Source organism: Varroa jacobsoni, unplaced genomic scaffold (assembly GCF_002532875.2).
Source record: "Varroa jacobsoni isolate VJ856 unplaced genomic scaffold, vjacob_1.0 scaffold_1125, whole genome shotgun sequence".
Lineage (NCBI taxonomy): Eukaryota > Metazoa > Arthropoda > Arachnida > Mesostigmata > Varroidae > Varroa > Varroa jacobsoni.
The window spans coordinates 1654-17942 of NW_019214027.1; the positions used below are offsets into that span (position 1 = coordinate 1654).

The following is a 16289-nucleotide window of genomic DNA, read 5'->3' on the forward strand; positions in this document are numbered from 1 at the left end:
TCACAGACGATCATTTCTACTTAAGCCATATTTCGATTAAGCAAGTCAATTGAAAACTTCGTAGCAGACGTACACGGAAGTCTGAGCGTGCTTAATTCTTATGAAATTAACTAACGACTTTGAACTCGCTGGTCTCTCAGAGGCTACTGTTAAGCCATTGCTCGAGATCATCCATATTTGAATTACTCGCTTAAAATATCTATCAGCATGAGTTATTACTATTAAGTTAGCAATTAAGTTATAATAATTGCAGTGGTATTTTAACGCAGCAGAAGATTTCAAGGCGATCCTAAAGCGTGTCAGCAACTTCGTGATCGTTCAAAGATGCTACAAGAGATTACTGCGATACGCGATCAAGGCAAACGTGTTGGAAGACAGACTACCTGTCTCCAGAAGAAATAAAACTGCTACAGGGATACCAAACTATCTTGAATCGAATATATGTTTTTGTTTCTATTTATTTAGCATTTGCTGTGTGATATGTCTGCATCGCGATGCCGTTGCGTTGCTCAGATATGCCGTATATTCGGGTATTTGAGAAGAATGTTTTGACGGTACGTCTTCATCATTTAGTACAACCATCAGACAGACAGGCAGGCCTATTATTATTATCGTTACTAATTTAAGGCAAAAATATTTTTAAAAAATGCTTATTTATTAACTCTAGTCAGACGGTGAACAAAATATTGCAGACCGACCGTGTTTGTTTAATTAATCAAAAGTCTTTTGGTATCGGAATGTCATAACATAATTCGCCTTTCCACACGACCACATAAACAGTAAATAACTGGCAATTCATTTCTTTTATATATTTTTCGCGTACAATATGGGACATAATTTGAAAATAAAAAAAAGTCCACCAAAATTATAGATACCTCGTGAATTTTGCATCATTTAGTTATACACTGTGGTGAAAGCTTGTATATATTTAGTTGGAAATATTGGCTAGAGGGCAATTTATTTAATGTGAAGACCAATAACCTTGAGAGCATAAAGTTATACATTAAATCACACTATACTTTCAAGTCTACGCTCCGCTGTGACCTGTCTAGTAATTTAAATATCTGTTCGCGCAAATGAATTTGTTTAAAGCAAAATGTCAAACTATTCCAACTGTCACGACGGAAAATTTTCGTAGTTTCGTCAACTGCACTTTGAGAAGTGTATAAATCGCATCTTGTATAAATTGGGTATACGAACCGGAATAACTAGATCATTATTCAGCGAGTCGAATTAGCGGAAGAAGTTTATTCATTTGGCTAAGCTTGTTTATTTGCCGTTAATGCAAAATCAGTTGAACGTGAAACAGCACCTGTAGGAACGGTCATGGCAGGCTGGACCGCAGCGATACAGGCGACAATGGACTAGAATTGTTTTCGAAAAAATGCATATATTAATCGCATTGGCCGTTGGTGTTGTTTTCCTTTAAGCAGACTATTTCGAAGAAATGCATTGCTTGGTTTATGTTGCAGGCATGTGCTACTTGATGACCATTGCCTGAAAGATGTTGAACTAAATATCCCGAAACACATTAGTAGACCAGAACGTTTGAATGAGCAATAATCAACTCAGTTTGTACGTCTACTCGTGTTGTCTCTCTCACTATTAATAATCTCATAACCTGTAATGATATGTGTGCATCTTGCTGATTGCATCTCAGTATTGGTCAATCGAGTTAAGGATTGAGAATTACTTTCTGGATAACTATAGCACTGAATTGAGCAAATCTTAGATTTTACCTATTAGCATCATTGTTTCTCAAACTGATAATATATTGATACTTCTGAAAGCATTTTTCCACTTTTTTTTTTTTTTATCATCTATTAGACACTAGCTTTTGCCTATTTAAAATTACCCTCGGTATTTCGAGCAGTTCAAGCATACTCCGTAAACCCGATCTATTGCCCGCCTTCAAGCGCCAATCTTTCTTTTTACTATTGTTACTGGACTACCTTTCTCTCAATGGCTTTACGTAGTGATGTGTTAAAAAAAGCCCAGAACGAAAACAGCTGTGAAGTACTAAGGATAAACCAGATGAAAATTTTGGTTCAGTAGTTCAAGTACAGGTCAATAAATGATTATCTCAATGCATAATTATCTACTGCATAATTGTTTACGCATACAGATACTTAGAGCAGACGATGCTTGTGGATCCATATGCCTAATTAAATTCACTTGCAAAAGATTTTTTGTCGACAGTAGAGGTAAAGCGTCATCAACACTACAATTGTTTAAATACGGCAAAAGTTCATATTATACTAGATTAGCTAGAGGTTTCGGTTTCATAGGTACTCGTAAAATGCCACACAAAAGAGTATAATTGAAATAAAATGCATTGAGATGCGTGGTATAATCAAACTGGTTTCATGAATTTTCTACGAAACAGCTTCCTTGAATACCGCCAGGCAGGCGGCCGTTGGTAAATTTTTATGGAGACCATTTTAAAACAAGTAAACAACATCTGTCGTAGGGCCAGAGGTGAATAGTGCTTGCAATGACTTGTAAGCATAATCTGAATCTAGTTAATGAAAATTCTGTCTATAAAGTGTGAGGTTGATCTTTATAGAACTTGAGGAAATAGCATCTTTGCGCGAAACAGTTTGTTTCAATACCACCCAATAAAAAATCTCGTAGGCTATAAAGTTATCGTCATCAGCTGTGAGGCGCACGGCTGTACCGGTCAACGAAGGATGCAGAACGGAAAATTGTTTGACGGTAGTAAAATCTTCCTATAAACTTTGAAAACCTAAAAGCATACATACCTACACATATATATATATATATATATATATATATATATATATATATATGTATTGAGCTACAGCGCATGGAACCTGCCCGTTGAAGTATGTTAATGCTGCACACAGCCGTAGCGTTGTTCACTCCTCAAGACAATGGATCTTCAACTCGAACAGTGAACGACTCAGAGTCATTATCACGGTATTCCTGGGTCTTTCGTCTTGCAATTAACAGAGTTAATTGAAATTCAAAGATCAACGAGACATTTGCTAAATTTATGACTCAAGGCGGTGAACTCATCTATACGTTTGCGTATTCATATCTATTTCAGCCATGGAAGGGGGCGTACAAAGGATAATAGGACACTAGGAGATCATTATTCGACCTACTAGCACCTACCAACGGATCAGATGAAAGACGGGTTTCTTTCAGTGATGGGAGTACACACGCCAATATCAATCTGGTCGTTTTTTACAACTGCTATACGCACTGCCCCTTTAGCACTATGTCGCCGATGCAACATATATCATCACAGTCTCAAGCGATTCCGTGATCAGGGGTAGTTTGAAGTCGATAAATTGCTGGTAGAAAAGCTATCGGATCACAATGAAAGAGGCGGTAAGCTCTGCGCACCGCCCATAATAATAATTAAGTGAATGAGCGCCGTAAGAACAAAGGAGTGTCTAGTTCAATAGCGTGAACAAAATAGTCGGGCACTGCATAGTAGTAAGGGCTAGTGAATACAACAAAGGCAGGGAGAAGTACACAGGTTAGGTCAGCAGTTTAGGTGGTGTTTAGGTGGAATCGTCGAAAATGTTCAAGCGGTCTTGGTAGGGCCAGAAGTGAGACTGGCTACTAAGTTCATTTGGATGCTAGGACTGTGCTGCTGACAGACCAATATTTAACAAACTAAATACCATGTAGAGTTTTGGATTGTGATGACACAAGAAGTCAGTAACGGCGGTCCGAAGGAGAATGTACATTCTCCTTTTTCTCGCGTTCCCTTTTTCGCGGGTCGATATTGAAATAGGAGACATCTTTGTTTAAGCAGAAAGGGTGACACGAAGGCGGTGGCGAAATACTTAAATATGTGATTGAAGGTTCGACTTCGTTGGGCTGTGAGAATACACTCAACTGGCAGACCGCATCCGAAACGTGGGTAGCTATAAATGGCAGAAACGTGTCACGACGAAGTTATTTAGTGTCAAAAGCAATGAATGATTATCAGTTACTTGTTTGTTTTGTTCAAGACTGGTGGAAATAGTTTACCTGCCTTGAGATTGTCCATTGTAAAATCTTTATGCTAGAGAAACACAGAATAAGATCCCATCATAGGCTATACACAAATGTAGAGTATTTGAAGTCCGCTGCAATGGCCTCTCTTCAGGTTTCAATTAAGAAGACAACATTTAAAGGGAAGCACATAGTTCAATATCTAGCGATTACGGATGAATGAACGTTTCAGTTAGCCTGAATAGACCCTCCGAGAAAAATCTAACAAAATATTTGGATTACAATCTCAGCTTAATTTTATTGGGACATAGACTCGGGTTCTTTGTAATACTAAACTACGATTTTAGTACAAGACATTAGTTGATAATAAAAAATATTTTTTTTTAGGTTTAGTAAGACACTGATCGATTAAAAAAGACCTAAACCACGAACTGCTTTTTAAACAGCAAATAAGATCAAACGTCTAATGAAGTCGCCTATATTACTGATAATGTATATAAATGAGCAATACACAACGATGTCTGATATGGTCACACAATGATTGTTGGATTACTTCAGAGAACCGCTCCAATATAGATGGACTGACGTAGGGTAGCATTAAAAAAGAGTTGTGTTTGTTGGAGTAATTGTACATTAACATATATACTGTAGCAATCACTTCCGCTGCCTGACGTCGTTCGGTAAATTTGCAGTAGCGGCGATATTTGTATGACTCTTTAGCTACATAGAGAAAAAAATAGCTAACTTAAACTTTCGCTGTGATTACATTAAACTAAATGCCATGATAATGTGAAAAGTTATGAAAGAGAAAATCATTAACAACTTAAGTACAAGTCATCAACGAGTTGGCAATGAGTAGGCACCTTCTTTGACAAAATAGCAGCTAATGCCCTAATAAATGTTTCTGCAGACTATTAATTATAGATCTTTCTGGTCTTTTTTGGATGCGGCATGACGGTAGGACACGACCTCGAAATGGATTTCGGATAATGAAAGAAATGTTATAGTCTCGCACGCGTTTGCGCTGTACCGACCATTAGAACTTCTCTCTTCATTTTCTCTCTGAGTTAGCCAGTGCACCTTTTGCTATGCATTAGATTAACTTGTAGATGGGGTCCATAGTTGTTAGGAAACAGGCATTATTTTTAAAGAAAAATCATGCATACAGTTCACACACCGTTCAAAATTGTATGTCCAAAGGACCTTAATTGCCTCATAGCATTCATCGTGCATTCAGCCTTTTTCGCTTTCATCAAAACTTTAGTTGACATAAAAATCTCAATGAATCTAAACATTTTCATGGTTAAGCTCAATAGGCAATTTGAGGCTGCCTATATTCGAGCCCAAACTAGGTCCTGTTTTACAATTGATCGAAAGCTCAAGCACAGCGAGCTTATATGCATGTATTTAAGCAGCTCGACCCTTCAAGTGGAACTCATGTCCAAGTCATGCATATATGTGCTTGTACGGTATTTTAAATTATCATTTGCTGCAGTAACTCAGCTTCATCACCATTGCCAATCTATGATACGCTAAGTCGAATACAGTTGGAACTGATTCTCCCGAAGTACGCGGAGCTCAATGATAGTTATGATCTTATCCGTCGGTGCTCTTCCTCTTCTGAACGTGCCGATCAAACGACGAAGCAAAGCGACTGTCGAGCGTTGCACGGAATCTTTGCTAGTCTAATTGTAACCACTGCGTATGAGGTATATGGGGCTTGTTGTCGAGCAGCTAGGTGCAATAGCGTGATCCTTACGAATGTCCTCAAGCTTCGAGACTACAGGAGGCGTGCGATGGGGCGCCAAAACGAACTGCTAATTCAGCATCGCCTCAACGCTTCTCTGCCTCTCTCGGCCGGCTGCTTGTCCATACCTCACCGACTAGCTTAAAATCAAGGACAATAGCTGCGAATACACGCTTAGTATGTTGGAGCGTTCAGAGACGGCGGTCTGTCGGTTGAGGGCGAAGGTTAAAGGAAACCGATTCTTACGTCGGCTAGACACGCCAGGGGGAGTTTGTCGAAGGTTCCCCCGTGCAGCATTCACTCGGCAGAAACCCTGATTGGCTTGCAGTATCAAAAGCAATCGTACACATCTAAAGGCGTAAACCGCTACTTCCTATTTATCGCGCCTTGCGTCAACTTACCGCGATGTACCGATCATCAACAATGATAACACAAATGAACGCTTCTAAGTAACCGCGACCGAGGAATAGTCGTACTTCGTTGTTTTACTGCCATCGGTTCGTTTTCATTCCTAAGCATTTAACGTCATGTATTTTGCCGTCTCCATAATTCGGGACCGAGGCAGTTCAATGGTAACTCATTCGTCGGACGCTTTCCAACTGTCGGGTGAACAGACAAGCCAATATGTAAAGTATTCTCGTCATTTCTTTAGTCCACTGCTCTCTTTGTTACTTTTCAGCTGCGTGGGGACGTGGCTCATTCCATAAATCCTTTAAGATAAGCACGATCTTCTACGAGACCCTGATTTGCACTTTGTTCCAGAGAAAATGATATGCATATCCAGCCAATGAATACTAGAAAAGAAAAGAAGACAATACAAAATTCCGTTAAAAATCATCGCAAAACCTTTTTTTTTTTTTCAAATTACAAATATATGTTGAGTGGCTTCGGGTTGAAGAAGACCAGAATTCACTCGTTCGTGTTCTACCAGCAACGCACCAAGACTACATAATTTGTGTGAATGGAAAATACTGGCATGTTAATTCGTGATGGTCTATTTCGTTCGTAACATTGAAAGTATTGCTGTTTGTTTTTTTAATCGTCTCAAAAGTATATTTATCCTGTGTCTGATGCCACGCATTTTCTGGGTCTATTGTATCTCTGGTCTACTCTATTGATATAACGGTATCGTCGTTTCAGTTGCCACGCCCGACAAAAAAATTGCACCCTGATCTCTGGTTAGGAATGATTACAGTTATCATATAGATTTCGAGGCGTTACGGCTTTCCCGTGGTTTGTTCGTGGAACAGAATGACTTAGGCCATAAGAACGTTCGCAAGCTACACGAGTGCAATTTGGTGCACGGCGATCTAGTAAAGCGACTTATTCAACGTAGTAGCATTTGAAAATCAAAAATTATTTGCTCGTCGTTCCCTTAACTTGAAACCTTACTATTAAATAGAATAGATTAAAACACTTTATCAATAAAGTAAGCGTAAGGTTATTGAGGTGAAAGTACACAATATTATTCCACTAATTATTGGATAAGGCCAGTTTAGTACGTAGATACCCATTGGTGTCGACTGTCTGCCGAACCGTCAAACAGTGAGCACCACTTTTGATGTTGGCTAGAAGAAAAATCGCTTCAACCTACCCACGTCCACTGTACCTCTGTAGATGGCCTGACAACGCCCACTGCGCCCGCCTTGCAGAGGGCCTTTTTATTATCTGCGACCAGCAAAACGAAAATGAGCTCGAAATGTGTGACCTTTTTTGTGCAAATCAGAAGACTTCGAATAAATATTCAGTGTCCTGAAGTCCGAACAGCTCCTTTCCATAAAACATTTTTTACGCCTTAAGTTTTATAGAAGTCGGCTAAAATTGAGCTCGTTTCATGTCAAAATCTTAAATTATTTTAAAATAGTCCTCAGCCTTCGTAGGCCCGCAGTGTTTACAGGTCTTTCATATGAAACATCATTTACGGCTAAAATGTGCTTCAGCTTGTTTATTACAACATTAAGATATGATAAAAGGCTTGTAATGTTTAGCGCTTGTTCGAACATTTCGCAGTATCCATTTATGATCATTTGTAGTAGGCGATCTCCGGTTTCCTTTTGATGGGTCCAAAGGATAGATGCAGATACCTCAAATCAGCTTAATGTTGAAAGGTCGATGCGTGTTTAAATCTAACAACAAATATGCACAGTGGTGAAAATTCAATTTTTAACAAAGATTTCAGTAGATCTATAGTATACTCACTTATAAGTGATGATGATTCACTTACAAATTTGCCTTACTAAGAATGGTTTTGGTCAATTCTACTGGAAAAAAATCAATACCCAGAGGATAAAACGTTATCACCTAATTTCGTCCGAAATCTATTGCTGAGATTCGGACCACTGCTTAGTAATTTTTTAATCCCGCATGATTGATTGGCTGTTTCTGTACGCTACAAATCTTCGCTACGAAAACGCCGTTAATACTGTAAAATTATAGTAGAAAATTACGTAAGCGCAGCTAGGGTTTATGTTGCTTAGATTTAACGACATGGTAAAGAAGCCGACCCTTTAAGTTTAAGTAACCCGGTTCGATCGCCCTGCGATGTTTTACGATCTTTCTTATTTAAACTCCAATCAGTAGCTCGGCACGCAGGTACGTATATGCGACATATCCGTTCACAGCGTTGTTTAGAACCTGCCCGTTATCATCATGGCCCAGTTTAACGGGTAGTAGTTATGGCAAGCTAGGCGAAAACGTTAGCATGCGTTCGACAGATTACCGTCCGCTAACTTCCGCTATGCATTAAAAAATACTTCGTACACCTAATTATTAGATACTTTTTACAGAGAGACTTCGGGCTTCGCTTTAAAAGCGGCGCTTCGAGGTTGGAAGGCTCAAAATAAGAAGATCCAAATAGAAGAAAAATTCGCTATCTTCATAGCCATACTGGAAGGTGACGAATTCTTTCATTCTTATTGACATGCGCATACGCTACTGCTACACCACTATAAGATCTGTTACTCTAACAGTAATTGTACGATTTCTGCTCACAATAGCAATTTACGAAGACCACCTGCGCCGGTTCCCATTGGTCTCCAAACACCTTTGATATGCGTATACTCGCTTTATTATGAACACAGGGAAGGCCATCGATAGGTCGAAACGGATTCTCGAATTGAGATTTTCGCTACGAATTCATTGACAAACAGCACAGTAATAATTGTAGCAGTGTCCTATCTGCAGTGTTCCGCATATACTATCGCGTATTGTTCTTTACTTTATGCAAGGTTAGATCGGATATAATTCAATGTCATTGTATTGGCCGATGTTCTTTTCTGTTCCCGTGATAGTAGTTGTCACTTGCACAAAAATGGCATAATGTTAGTACTATTCCACGCAAGCTCTAAATGTCCCCTTGAATCTTAAGCTCTGCCTAATTTTACCTCGGTATACATATGCACCTATGAAAACGAGCCAAATATATATGATTCCAGGTGTAGCAGGGCTGTTCACATACTACCGAAACATTCGAAAGCCCCTCCATCAACGTAGTGCAACGTATGGTCCGTTGAAGTGCTTAGAAATTTTTCTAAATTAGGACCACGTCCCTAGCGTTCCTGTCGTATAGTCGAAAAAGCCTTTTCGAACATGGCTGAACTAAGCTTTACTTTTATTGCACTCTCAGATTTCTTACAACATCCGTGTCAAATTTGGAGATTAAGATTGTTCTAATAATTTGTCTCAGTTAAATTGGACAATAGCTAAATAGATAGTTGGCAAGGGAGTTCGACCGCAAAGTTCGCAGAACAGCTGCATTCAGATCGCGGTCTGGGAAGCTATACCATTGCCGATTCTATTCGACCCCTTTATTCCATGCTAATAAATAATACCCCCTTACTAGGAAAAATCGAAGCATATAGCAGAATGAAGAAATTGTCTCGTCATTAATCATACAGTATATTGAATTGGATAAGTCCTCTGAGTCTTCAAACATAAAAACGAACCACCTGATTAAACCGCCAAGTGATTCCTTCTTGTGGTCCTCGTTCAACCACCACAGATACTATTGTTGACGGGTCCCCTATCAGCTGCGCCTGAAAGCTTTCAAAACAATCTTTAAGGATACTGTTTTCGTCGTTTGTCATTTTTATAGCACTTTCAATCGAAAGTTTCAAGACAAGTGCCAGGTGCTTTAACTCTGTGCGTTTTAGCACGTACAGACGTCTTCGACAGTCGACAAAAGACTGAAACGGACCTTAATTTAAAAAGCATATTGCGTGGCTTCCACGAATATACGACGATTTAGGAACGCTAAAATGTTACGCCCAAATACGAAAACTTAACCCAGTGCACGTTTATTGTGGATGTTCAATACTGATACCAGAGGCCGAAAGACGGGACAACCCAGTCTGCATGTTTTGGTTCTGTTCATACGTTCAGGTTGCCTTAGCGTAACTGAAAAACACGTTACTTTAGCTAACTTTTTTGTTGAAAGTGTTTTCTATTTTAGTTCAGATGGTTGCGGGCACATAATAAACGTCTGTCCAGAAATTCCAAAGGAGTCTGCCATAACGAAAGTCCATTCTGTGCATTTAAAACAGCTGTTTTTTGAACGGACGCTGCTGTCAACAAATTTTGTTGGTTTGAGTGAGCGATAGAGAATTATGGGCAACAACCATAAATGTTTTTTCCTATCTCCCGAATTATTCTTGATCATAAACGGCTCATCGAAAGTTCTAAAATATGTTAATGGAAGTTGATAGGGCCCTTGCGTCCTACATTATATATATATAACGGATGTCGGTGTAAAAATCGTGGTGATGCAAGTTAAAAAATAAAAGAGCTATTGATAAAGTCAAATCATTCGATTTTTCCTTATTTATCTGTTAGTTCACTTTGAAATCAGCAATCCTCAATCACAACGAAGCGTTTGTTTAGTAGTTCAGAGAACAGATGAATTTTCACCATTTCGTCATAACTATACACTCGACACGGTACGAACTCTTCTTGTGTGTTTTTTCTGGACTGTGAAATTCGTGGAGCAGTAATCTCATCCGGTTTATATAAACAGTAGCCCGTCGTTTAATTCCTGCTTCAAGCAACGTAATAATCATAAGCATCGATATTATGGTTTGTTTCTTCTTTAACCAACGGCCAGCCAACTACTGTTCGATTGAACGTCCGCTGACTGGTCTTTCACTCACCCGTACTCGGCCAGCCGCCCGCCGAAAATGATGCCACAGGGAGCAAATTGGGCGCAGAGAAAGCACCGACTTCATTCCCTTGAGGGCAATGGCCGATTTATGACGTGGAAAAGCCTAAATGAAGGAATAAATTCTCGTGTGGGACGCGGAACAACACCAGCATCGGCATTCGTCCGAACTACACGAGTCCACGTTTGTCGCGTACAAGTGATGATGCCTTGTACGATACGTAAGTAACGATGCAGCAGTAACAGCCCGTAACGTACAGCAGCAACCTCGTATTTGCTGACAGGCTTTCAACCGCGTCTGTCCCTGGCATCCTACGTTACTGCTGCTGCTTACCCAGAATATATCAGTCTGTAATTTATCAAGGCCATTGTGAGTCTTACTAGTTCATATACCATAAACATGGGTGAATACTTTCTATATATTTATACTCCTCGTTGTAAGGGATGAGTGTTAAAAGGCCAAGTATATTTTGTTTGTATAGATTATTTTGTAATGTTCCGCAGACATATAAAAAATAAATCCTAGACACACTTGTACGGGACAACAATGGCTGACTGTTGAAGATTAAACATACGGGCCCGAACACTATATATTTAAAACGAGAACGAGACTATTGTCTACGCGAAAAATTGCGTTATAGTAAAAAAGAGCTTAAAATGATCGCAAAATTGTCTAAATGTTTTTTTTTTACCTACAGTTTTACCTACAAATCCACTAAGCATGTTGCGTCTACGTGACGCTAATAGCAGCGTGCATAGACACCCATAATGATCATACTTCACGCATAGTAACCTCACATCCAAATAGAATCATCTTTAGAAGCTGAACTTCAAATAAATTACGCTCCTTCTGCGCAGTGTTGGTAACTACGTATCTATATCTACGAAAATGTCGATACCTTCTTTTTTTTGTAAACGCTGAAGCATGTCAACATCGATATTCTAACGATGAGCCATAATGCGCAACGGTAATATACATTCGTATTATATGAATAACCAGTAAAATAATATTAATACCAGTCAGAACTATTGGCGCGGTAGGCTGAACTGAAAAGGACTTGAGCTACGAAGTCACAACTGGGGATCAAACCCGAAACGTGATAGTTGTCAATCCGGTAGTACGACATTGAAGCAAACACTGTTTACTTACGGATCCATGACAGATAGATATGTATTTCAGTCTGGAGAAAGTAAATTATATCAAATAATGATTAAGTAAAGGCTAAATTCGGCCGAACTTAAATTCGAAGTCAACATGGGACGAATATAAATAACTTAGTTTCTGCTAAATCTTTGCGCGCGTCTGCCTTCCGTCTCTGTTTGTATTGTCGTCTGCTATTCACAGTGGTGTTCCGGCGTTTATTAGCCTAGTAGATAGAACCCTTTGGCATTTCATTACCAAGAAAATACATTGCAAGGGACGTATTTATTAACAGTTTACAGATACAGGTACATACATTTGTTCTCAAGAGTCTACGTGGGTTGCGGAAAGAATATCAATGCACTTGAAAGAGTAGTTGCTGTTTTACATACTAACTCGACTATATCTGTTGTTGAATTGTATTTGTCCATTTATCCCGAGTCAGCGTAACTAATAACAGCTGGCACTGTTTTCGAATAGGTCTATATTTATAATGACATTTTGAAGATATTACCCAGTTTAACTTAGAACGAATCTCTATAGTGCTATTGCGCACGTGGCGTTCCAGTGCTTTGAAAAGTTATAGAAAGAAGTAGGTCACTGTATCAAGTTCTCCGAATAGCAGAAAGGACATTTGCCGAACTTACAACGTACGTCGTTTTCTGTGGACGAGAAGGAGCGTTGAAACAAGCGATCACATTGTAACGTTATAATCTAATTTTCAGGCCTCTTCCGTTATCAGTTCGTCACCTACTGGCTCAATTCTTTCTAGAATTAAGAACTAAATCGATGCTCATTATTTGTCGTTTTCACGCATTTCATCTATGTCAATGTCCAAAATCGATAAAAATTGTCCCCACTCCTCACCTATCACCGGCGCGTCGTTCGCATCTTCGTAAGCAAAAAGATTATTTGGCCACATACGAGCTAGCTGGAAAAACCACAGTATATGTTGCATTCATTCGTTGGTTATATTCTGGGTTTTTTCTCGTGTCTTCGTTTCCCTCTACATTGACTATTTCGTTTTTATTTTGCCTGCTCATTTTCCCGTAGGGATATGCCACTAACTTAGCGATAGTCGTAGCAGTACTCATGACAGGAGTGCAAGAGCCGTGGTGCATATTCAGGCCAAACAAATGCGCGCCTTTCTCTATCGCCTATGGCAGCCAGCGCTCTTGTAGCTGTTACACTCTGGCTGCCGCCGTTGACGATGACGGCGATTATAGTGACAACGCAATGAAAAAGAACAGCCCATTTTTTCGTGGGAAGCGACATCTGCCACCCACGCGAAAACCATCGTTGCTCGTTCATTGACAAACTGATAGATAACGACCTGAGATGTTCATTTTCATGAAAGGCCAGCCGGTCAAGCTGGAACGAGCAGTCGGGTCGCCAAAATGTTAGAACTCAGGATACGCAGTCGCCTCATCAAAAAAATACCATTATAGAGAAACCGAAGGGCAGATGAGAGAAGGATCGAGTGTGAGTGAATAGAGAAAGAGATCAGACAAGGAGAAAGTACGTCATTTCAGCACTGTACGGTTCTGCGTATTCTTCATAGAGACAGATCTCATGGTAGCGTCGTATCGTCTCTGCTGGCGGGTAAACGCCGAAACGCTGAATTTCTGTCGGTAGTCTAAGTGGGCTGCACCGCACTGGTACACACTGCTCATTCTGCCGATGAACGGCCTTCATCTGTAGCATGTGCCTGCCTCTACATGTGTGGCCGTACGAGAAAGAAATAGAGCAAGAGGAAAAGTAAGAGGGAAGTGGGAAAGGGGAGGGGTTTTGGGTCAATACCACTGTCATAATTCTACTTTAAAAGGAGAGGCCAAGAAATTGGATTTCTTGGTGTCATCTCGTCGTTCATCTGTATGGCCATTAGCCGGACGCTGGAACTGGCATATTCGGTTTCCTGCAGCGGCGGGGACTATATGGCGGCACAGACGACATAGCGTAACAAATAAACCAGGTGGGGCCGGGGATTGAGCGGACAATGACGCCGTAACAAAGCGTACAAGTCAAGCATAGCAGCATTGCGAGCGAATTGCTAATGGTAAATGATCGGTGCGACGCGCAAAAAAGCTGAGTATTGTAGTAAGAAATTTCGCTGATGTTAGCAGTACTTCTGAGTGTAGTTAGCCTGCAGAAAAACGGCTAGAGGTAATTAGAATGAACGTGCTTATTCAGGGTAAGAGAGCGGATATTGCGAAATGATGTGATATCTTGACCGTAGCTTGCATAAAGACCTCCAATTTTAGAAGAAACGTTCTTTCGTTTAGGAGGTCATTGCCTATACGGCTTCAAGATTAATTAAATAACGGTTATCCTATGATTTTCATCTGCGCATCTTCAGTATTCAATCAAAATTGAATCATCCTATCCTTATCAACCAGGGTTTGTATTTTTACCGAAAAGCTAATGCTAATATTTCTCTTAATCGGTAGAAAAATTACGGCTTTAAGTATTCGTAGATGATAGAAACCGGTTTCAGGAAACGGACCGACAAAAAGGACGATTGACGCGTTACGCAGGGTATTTACGGTACTTTAGATAGATGCCGAATATAGTAATATTGTAGCTTACGGAGCACATGTTAGTAGAGGTTCTTTATCTTCATGTAAAATTATTAACGTAAGTACTTGCCTGCACATGATAGCAGGTTGATAGCTCACGAGCGTATGTGAATAGCCTTGGTCCAACCCAGGCCCTATCAATCGCCAGACAGTATTGATGCGCCCGGTTTACGGAATTCATCGGAATCGACGTTACAGGGTGTATGTTGAATGAACGGAAAGTACTTATTTAAGATTTTGTAATTCTTCCGAAATAATTCTGATTTTTACCAATGTATTGAAAACGTTACAAGTTAAATTTACTATTATCGATGCTAAAAAATTACCTACGCTACAATCGCAGTGTCATAATGAGGAAAACTTAAATGAAGCAACTTATGGTAGTATATCCCTTGCTCCGAGCAGCAAGTTCTTTACACAAACCAACTTGGATGCCCTGTACAAAGAATGACAGACGGAAAAGGCACAGAGGTTTTGGTAATAATCCGGAAGGCAAACAGACGACAAAGTTGATTACGACACTTGCGATAAGGACCCCGTGAGCAATAAAGAGATTTTCTTTGACTCAGTCAGTGTTATTATGATTCCATGTATAAGTTTCTTCATTTCACTGTTTCTAAGGACGCGACATTAAGTTGGAATTTTCGCTAGATTTCGCCATCTCTCACAGAGAGCTTCGAAGCTCTCTGTGAGAGACGTGTGGGTGGTTAGGACTTCGCACCATTTCAGAGCTAGACAAACATTGTTAGTGTTGGCTTAATGTGAAAAATCCGCTGAAGGTTCTAGCCAACTTTAGAACTCTAAAGAAATAGTACGTTATTGTGTAACTGATGAAAACTTTATTACTTTTTTTTCATAATCAAGTTACCTGTCTTCGATTAGAATTTGACTGAGCCACACGAATTAAACATATGGCAAAAGTGTGTCTTTAAATAGTTTCACTGCCATTAAAAAGTGTACCTCCGCTGTATAAAATGATTGAAGCTATAATCCGTATTAATAAAATACTTCAGTTTCTATCGATTCACTCCCACTACTCATAGTCAACTAGAGAAAATATTATTTTGCGCAATGACTGATTCGTGCTCCATAAGTAGCAATAAAAATAGACATGCTTAGCTGAAGTTGGCAACAAAATGGACATTTTTTACTTACCAAAAGAATAGTTAACATTTTCACCGTCTACAGAAGCTACCGCAGATCCAAAGGAGCGTCTGAGATTACTACAGTCTATAGTTGTTTTCTTGCCGCTTAACTCACTGGATAAGAATATCTTGCCTGAAAATTGTATTATTCGGCAGCTATCTACTTACGGTTCAGATAACACTTGCTTTCCAGACCTTGGCCCACTAGTGAAACAAAGGAACTTTGAGGAAAGATGCATCAACCTTCAGGACGCAGCAGGATAAGCTATCTCATGGAGGTGGACGTGAGTCGACTTGAAATTGGTGACGTTCGTATACAGGAGAACGGAAGGCGCTTAACATGTATCTTGTCTGCTACCGTAGCCACTATCGCCGGTAGTTCGGTCGTAATGGAGGAGGAACGCATCTGTTGTAGGGCGTCCCTTTTGCGACAGCAGCGACAGCTAATCTAGACCTATACAGATAGAAATTTACGCACGTACCTCGAATACGCGCTTTTTTGGAACCGCCGCAGATTATTATTAATCCGTGTGATCTTTTGTTGACTAGGGCAACA

At 39.8% G+C, this 16289-nt stretch overlaps 2 long non-coding RNA genes across 3 annotated transcripts; both read right to left on the reverse strand.

Moving 5' to 3' along the window:
- Positions 1 to 1216: 1216 nt before the first annotated feature.
- Positions 1217 to 16241, reverse strand: LOC111266895 (uncharacterized). 2 transcript variants are annotated; one of them, XR_015313581.1, is made up of 4 exons: positions 15744 to 16241; positions 14659 to 14722; positions 6121 to 6513; positions 1217 to 1512 (listed from the first exon to the last, which is right to left on the reverse strand). It is a non-coding gene; the product is annotated as an uncharacterized LOC111266895 (long non-coding RNA). The 2 variants fall into 2 exon arrangements; XR_015313582.1 differs by having other exon boundaries at positions 3657 to 6513; positions 15744 to 16162.
- Positions 12262 to 13659, reverse strand: LOC111266896 (uncharacterized). Its single transcript, XR_002684305.2, has 2 exons — positions 12880 to 13659; positions 12262 to 12674 (listed from the first exon to the last, which is right to left on the reverse strand). It is a non-coding gene; the product is annotated as an uncharacterized LOC111266896 (long non-coding RNA).
- Positions 16242 to 16289: the final 48 nt, after the last annotated feature.